This window comes from Echinops telfairi, unplaced genomic scaffold (assembly GCF_000313985.2).
Source record: "Echinops telfairi isolate 266 unplaced genomic scaffold, ASM31398v2 ScPeMD7_10;HRSCAF=50, whole genome shotgun sequence".
Taxonomy (NCBI): domain Eukaryota; kingdom Metazoa; phylum Chordata; class Mammalia; order Afrosoricida; family Tenrecidae; genus Echinops; species Echinops telfairi.
In genome coordinates, this window is record NW_022103907.1 from 5,466,833 (window position 1) to 5,474,294 (window position 7,462).

At 37.9% G+C, this 7,462-nt stretch overlaps 1 pseudogene; it reads right to left on the reverse strand.

Annotated features, from left to right (window-relative positions):
* Positions 1 to 4,108: 4,108 nt before the first annotated feature.
* The window catches only part of LOC105979391, an 8,908-nt pseudogene continuing 5,554 nt past the window's right edge, over positions 4,109 to 7,462 (reverse strand).

The following is a 7,462-nucleotide window of genomic DNA, read 5'->3' on the forward strand; positions in this document are numbered from 1 at the left end:
ATGAATGCCTTTTTTTTAGTTCTGTTTTTTGCTTCATGTGTTTTTAATTTACATTTTAGAAACACACATTTATGATTGCTCTTTTTGTGTGAATTGATCCACTTAATCACCCAAGTAAATTCTGCTGAAGATGTTTCAAAAACGATTGCAGCTGTTCATCAATAAAAAACTTCCAGAAACTCAATCTGGGTTTAGAAGATAGCATGGAATGTAGGATACTGTTGCTGTTGTCACATGGACGAATGCTGAAAGCAGAGAATACCAGAAAGATATTTTACCTGTGTTTTGTACACTACACAAAAGCTGTGCAATCACAACAAATTATGGATAGAATGGGAATCTTAGAACATTTTAATGTGCTTATGTGGAAGTCATTTGAATAGAGGAAAGAAAACATTGGTTCATAGTCTGAGAAAGTGTGCTTTAGGATGTATTTTTCACTTTATTCACTCTGTATGCTAAACAAGTAATTTGAAAAATTAAGACTATATGAAGAAGAATTCGATATCAGAATTTAGAGGGAAACATAATAACAACCTGTGATAGGTATACAACTTTGGCTTGCCAAAAATGAAGATGGCGTAAAGCATTCTTTTTTTTTTATTAACAGTTAAAAAAATTGTGAACTAGGTAGGAGTTTACATTTCAGATCATCAACTTTGATTTCATCAGTTTAGCCTGATAATCAACATTTTCCCCCTCTCCTGTGTACCTTCTCCCCCACTTCTTGACTGCTCCCTCTTGTGACCGACCAACACTTTCTTCTACTTCACCAATCAAGTTAACATCTGTCCCCTGCTTAGTCTTTTTATTTATTTATTTTTCTTTTCCTTTGTTTTTTTTAATTGTTTCATTAGGGGCTCATACAACTCTTATCACAATCCATACATACATCAATTGTGTAAAGCACATTTGTACATCCATTGCCCTCATCATTCTCAAAACAATTCCTTTCCACTTAAGCCCCTGGCATTAGGTCCTCATTTTCCTCCTCCCTCCCAGCTCCCTCCTCCCTCATGAACCCTTGATAATTTATATATTATTATTTTGTCATATCTTGCCCTGTTCGACGTCTCCCTTCACCCACTTTTCGGTTGCCCGTCCCCCAGGGAGGAGGTCATATCTACCCTCCCAGTATTGCCACTCACACCACTGGTCCTGAAGGGATCATCTGCCCTGGATTCCCTGTGTTTCCAGTTCCTATCTGTACCAGTGTACATCCTCTGGTCTAGCTAGACTTGCAAGGTAGAATTCGGATCATGATAGTGGGGGTGGGAAGCAAGCATTTAGGAACCAGAGGAAAGTTGTATTTTTCTTCGTTGCTACATCACTCCCTGACTGGCTCGTCTTCTCCTCGAGGCCCCTCTGCAAGGGGACCCTGTTTAGTCTTGCCCCGCCCCCCCCCTCCCACCCACCTTGGCAATATACAAAGTCTGTTCCCTTTAGTTTGAAAGTCTTCCCCCCCCCTTGTCTTGATAGTAATCTCATAATATTTGTCCTTTTGTGATTGGCTAATTTCACTCAGCATAATGTTCTCCAGGTTCATTCATGTCACGAGGTGCTTCATGGTTTCATCATTGTTTTTCAGCAATGGGCAGTATTCCCCTCTTCTAAGCCAAAGGCTACAGCCTTCAGTATGGATTATACCTGAAAGTGATAGGTAAACCAAAAACAAGGCCCTGAAAATTCTCACAACTTTACCAAGAAACAGCATCATGATAAATGAAAAGGAAATCCAAGCTGTCAGCGATTTCATTTTAGTTGGATCAATCAGCATCCTGAAAGCAGTGGTTGAGAAATCAAGTGACACATTGCATTGACCGAATCTGCTGCAAAAGACTTCTTTAAAGTTCTATAAAGATGTCACTGACGGCGAAGGTGAATCTGACCTACTGCTGGATAATCAAAAAGTAAAGACAGAAGAATTAATGCCTATTTGAATATACTACGAACTTTAAAAAGAATGAACAAATCGGACTTGGGAGACATAAAACCAGAATACTCTGGATGGTGATGCTTTAGCTTGCTTACATTAGACACATTGTCAGTAATGGCTGATCACTGAAAAAGACATTGTGTGTGGTAAGTAGAATCACTGGAAATTAGGGGAATCCTCAATGCAATGGATTGAAACTATATCCACAACAGTACACTCAAACATGCTAATGATCATGAAAATGACAAGACCTGGCAGTTCTTCTTTCTGCTACACAAAAGATCACCTGAGTCAGAGCCCTGGATTCAAAGTCCTAGCCAACTCCTTGGGAGAAAGATGAGGTTTTCTGCTTTTGTGCAGAGTTGGTGTCAGAAGCTCACAGGGGCAATTCTACCCTGTCCTATACCTATAGAATCACTGTGAATCAGAATTGATTTGATGGCAGTGAGTCATAGCTTACTTGTTGGTAACGGACCACAGCAACTGTGCCCTTCTTTGCCGCTGGTACTTTCATTTGTATTGAAATTTTTTGATCTGATACTAGTATGGCAACTCTAGCTTTCTTTGGTCAGTATTTGCAGCAATCATCTTTTTTTCATCCTTTCAATTACACTCTTAAATTAAATGTACTGACATGATTTAGTTTAGGTCTATCACTTATTTGGTGTGCCCCCCCCTTTCTGCTATTTTTGGGGGTACTTTGAACATTTTTGTTTTATTGGGTTTTTTTGACTAATTCTTTACATACATTGCTTAGTAGTTGAGGGATTAAATTAGGCATACTGTACTTAACTTTTTACAGTTTTCCTTAGGATCAGTCTTACACCACTTGAAATGGGATGGAATTTAAAACCTTTCTACCATTTACTATTCTCACTTTAAGTTATAACTGACTTATTTGTTATGCGTACTGGTCATGAATTGGCCTGCTAACTGCAAGGTCAGCAGTTCTAATTCACTAGCCACTCCATGGGAGAAAGACGAGACTTTCTCCTGTGAAGAGTTAGTCTTGGAAGCTCACAGAAAGCAGTCCTACCCTGCCCCAATAAGCTTTTTATGAGTAGGAAATAACTCAGTGACAGTGAATTTAGTTTTTGCTTTTAATCTACACTGAAAACCCATCAGACAATATCATAGTTCTTATTTTTAATCAAATATATTCCAAAGTACTCAAAAAGAATGGTTTATTATATCTACCCAGATATTTATTATTATTATTATTATTATTATGTTTTTTGATCATTTTTGGTACCCTAAGTTTTCATCTGGATAGTTGCCCTTTGTTGAAGAACTTTTGCAATTATTTTTGAGCAAGTTTGCTGGCAAAATTTCTCTGCGTATTCCTTCTTCTGAAAATACCTATTTCACTGACATTCATGGTGGATATTTTTTGGGGGGTATAAAAGTCTCAGTTGAAGGAGGGGGAAGCCGGGAGGGAGTGAGGGGGGAGAAATGAGGAGCCGATGCCAGGGGCTAAAGTGGAGAGCAAATGTTTTGAGAATGATGAGGGCAATGAATGTACCAGATGTGCTTTATACAATTGATGTATGTATGGATTATGATAAGAGTTGTATGAGCCCCCAATACAATGATTTTTTAAAAAAGTCTCAGTTGATGTTTTTTAGCACTTAAAAAAAGTTCCACTTTCTTATTAAAGCTATGATTTTGATTAATTCTTAAATTCAACATGTTTCCTATAAAATAATTTTTCTGGTTGCCTTCAATATTTTTTTCTTTGTTTTCAGCAGTTTGAATATTTTGGGTTTGGATATGACTTTTTGTGATGTCCACAAAGGATATCTATACTTATGCAAATCATTTTTGTAATCAAAGGTCTACAAGTTATGGCCTGCTCCCTCTGACTTTCTGACTGCTGCAATTTTTAAAATAAAGTTTTATTTTAATACATCAGCATTTATTTATGTAGTGTGGCTATTTTTGGGCCATGATTGTAGAATTCAGTAGTTGTGAGACAGAATGATTCCAAGACATCAAATATGAGAGGACTTTTAAAAGTTCATGTAAAAATAAAACAAAACAAAAAAAATAAAAGTTAATGTAAAAATACCACTATTAATTCCATTTTTTCCTCCATAGATTTTTTTTTTTGAACATCCAAAATGTTTTTGTTTTTTTCCCCAAAATGTTTTAATAACAGGACGGGATCTGGGGTTAGTTTTTGTAGCCTTGGCTGGCACGTCGGCCTTTGGCTTGCTCGAACTTCCGGCTCTTGGAGTGAGCATAGGGTTTGGTGTGACTGGGGGCGGTCCCTGGTGTCTTGCCGAAAAGCCTGCACACCTCGCGGCCCTTGGGTGGACCAGACAGCAGGACAGTGCCACAGCCCTTGGCGGGGAGTCCAGGGCTAGCTGGTCAAAGGTGAGGATCTTGCGCCCAGCTTTGAGGATGTGGCTCTGGGCCCCACTGCTCACTCGTAGGGCGCACACCTTCAGCTTGGGCACCTCTTGCAGCGGACGTCACCCATTATGGTCCCCACGACCACAAGCTGTCTTGTTTTCTCGGGCAGGAAGCTTCATCTTCCGGATCACCCGAGAGAGGGACAGGGGCTGCCGATTGGTGCGGCTCAACCTCCATAGATTTTTGAAGCCCCCTCTTACTTACTGTCTGACTTGTTAGCAAAGTTTACTAATCCCTGGTGCAGATAGATGGAATGAAAATTTTCCCTTTGAAAATATACTACAATTAAAATTAATCCATGTTGGTTTAAAAGTCTAACCATAATATCTTTTATACAAGATTTTTTATTACCCCCTCCCCTCCAATATACAAGATTCTAAAGTGCTACAATACGTTGTATATGTTATGTTGCAAGAATGCCTGCCCCCATGCGCCCCCCTTCCCCTCCCGCCGGTTGGAAAACCTAGTGTGTCTATTGGAATTGCCATTGCTTTCATTGCAGCGTGAGCAACTATTTGGTACCAGTGGCCCGTGATTGTATGCTCAACCTGATGAAGTATTTGTAAGTCAATCAGTTTTCTTTGGTACAGTGATTCTGTTTAGTTTTCCCATCTTGATGCTTTCCATTTATTTATTTACTTATTTTCTCCTTTCACATTCTTTCATAAACTCAAGGCTTGATTTCAGGTTTTTCAACTTGAGAAATGTGAATCATATTCTTCCCTTTTGATTTTCTAACAGCAGGTCTTTGCATATTTCATCAAAAGATTATGTCTTTTGAACCTCCCTTTGAATCTTTCTAGTTCCTTTACTTCATCATTTCTTCCATTTACTTTAGATCCTGTGTGATGAAGAGCACTTTTTAGGCTTTGTTTTGGTCTTTTTCCCTCCCTTTCCCTTTTTAATGGCCTTTCATTAATTGATGTATGATATCCTCGATGTCTTCCTTCTACGAGAACATTTTGGTCTTCATTTATTAGTTTTTTGTGTGTTACATCTATTGTCTGATTAAATTCCTGCAGGATTTATTCATTTTACTTTGACTTTCATGGACTTGCTTAGATTGTCTTCAGCTTCACCTTGAACTTAACCCATAGAGTAATTGATGGTCTCCTTCACAGCAGAACCCAGACTTTGTCCTGATTGATGGTATTGCACTTTTTCATCATCTCTGTCCCCAGATGTAATCTGTTTAATTCCCCTGTAATTAGTCTGGTCAGGTCCATGTGTATTGTCACCGGGTGTGTGAATTAGTATACTATAAAGCAGAAGAGCCTACAATTTGCAGATGACACAACTTTGCTTGCTGAATAAGAAGAGGAACTGAAGTACTGCCTGACGCAAATCAAAGACTGCATCCTCCAGTGTGGATTACACCTTAACACAAAGAGACTTTAACACCTCACAACCAGAAACAAACAAACAAACCAAGAAACAAATATATAAAACCAAAACCCTCACAACTGGACCAATAAGTGACATAATGGTGATGCGGAGAAAAGATCGATGTGGTCAAGAATTTTGTTTTACTTGGATTTATAATCATTGTCCATGAAAGCAGCAGTAGTCCAAAAAAAAAAATCATATGTCCATGGGCACATCTGTTTGAAACACCTCTTTAAATTATTGAAAATCAAAGATTGTCGCATTGAGTATTAAAGTATGCCCAGCCTTAAGCCCTGTTATTTTCATGTACTTCATGTTCATGAAAGCTGGATAATAAATAAGGATGTCCAAGCCTACTGCCTTCGACTAGATTCTGACTCATGGAGACCTTATAGGACAGTAGAAGTGCCCCATAGGATTTCTAAAGCTGTAAATCGTTATTGTAGCAGACTGTCACATCTTTCTCCTCAACGTAGCTGGTGGGTTTGAACCACTGACCTTTAGGTTAGCAGTTGAGCATTTAACTTTTACACTACCTGGGTTCCTTGAATAGAAAAACTGATGCATTTGAATTATGGTATTGGGAAAGAATATGGAAAATACCATGAACTACCAGAAAGACGAACAAATCTGCCTTGGAAGAAATAAAACTGGAATGCTCCTTAGAAGCACTTATGGCAAATCTGTCTCATGTATTTTGAATTCCACATCAGTAGCTAATGAAGGTCCCAAATGCTTATTGCTTTGGTGGTGTTAAATTTATTTGTACTTTGAGGAGGCACTTGAAGTGCTTGTTTATCTATTGAGAAATTTGGAAGATATCTGAGAAATTTGGAAGACAGCTGTTGGGCAAACTAGTGAGCAAATGGAATATAGAAATTATCAAGCAATATCATTAGTGTCATATACTAGCAAAAGTTTGCTGGAGATTATTATAAAAAGGTACACCTGTGTATTGACAGAGACTTGCCAGAAGTTCCAACTATATTCAAGAGAGGACGTGGAGTGGAGGATATGACTGGTGATCTTGGTTGAAAGTAGAGAATACCAGAAAGAACTGCTTTATCTACTTGATGAAAGCATTTGACTGTGGACCATAACAGATTATGTTACAGAGAATAGGAATCTCAGAACACCTAATTGGAACCTATATCTAGATCCAAAGGCATTTGTTTTAAGCAGAATCAGAATAGTGCATGGCTCAGAAACAAGATATGGGACAGGGTTGCTGTGTTCGTTCATCTTGCATGTTCAGTCTGCACGCTGAACAAGTAATCTGAGAAACGACTATATGAAGGAGAACATGACACCAGGACTGGAGGAAGGCTTACTACAACCTATATATACAGATGACAATCCTGCTTGCTCAAAATGAAGATGACTTGAAGCATTTACTCTTGAAGGTGAGAGACTATTTAGTATGGATTATGTCAGAGAAAATAAAAAATTTCGTTACTTTACCAATAAACAGCATCATTGTAATTGGGGGGGAGTCAGTGATTTATTTTGCTTGGATTAACAGTCAACATCCTTGGAAGCAGCAGTCAAGAAATTAAAGGATGTATTATTACAGTTGGCAAATCTTTAAAAACCTTTTTTTTTTGAGTTTGTTTTTTAGTTTATTTCTTTGAAATAATAGTTTATATACATACAAATGATATAAAGAAAAGTAAGAATTAATTTAAATTAAAATAATACTATAAATTGAACTTTCATTCTATTATA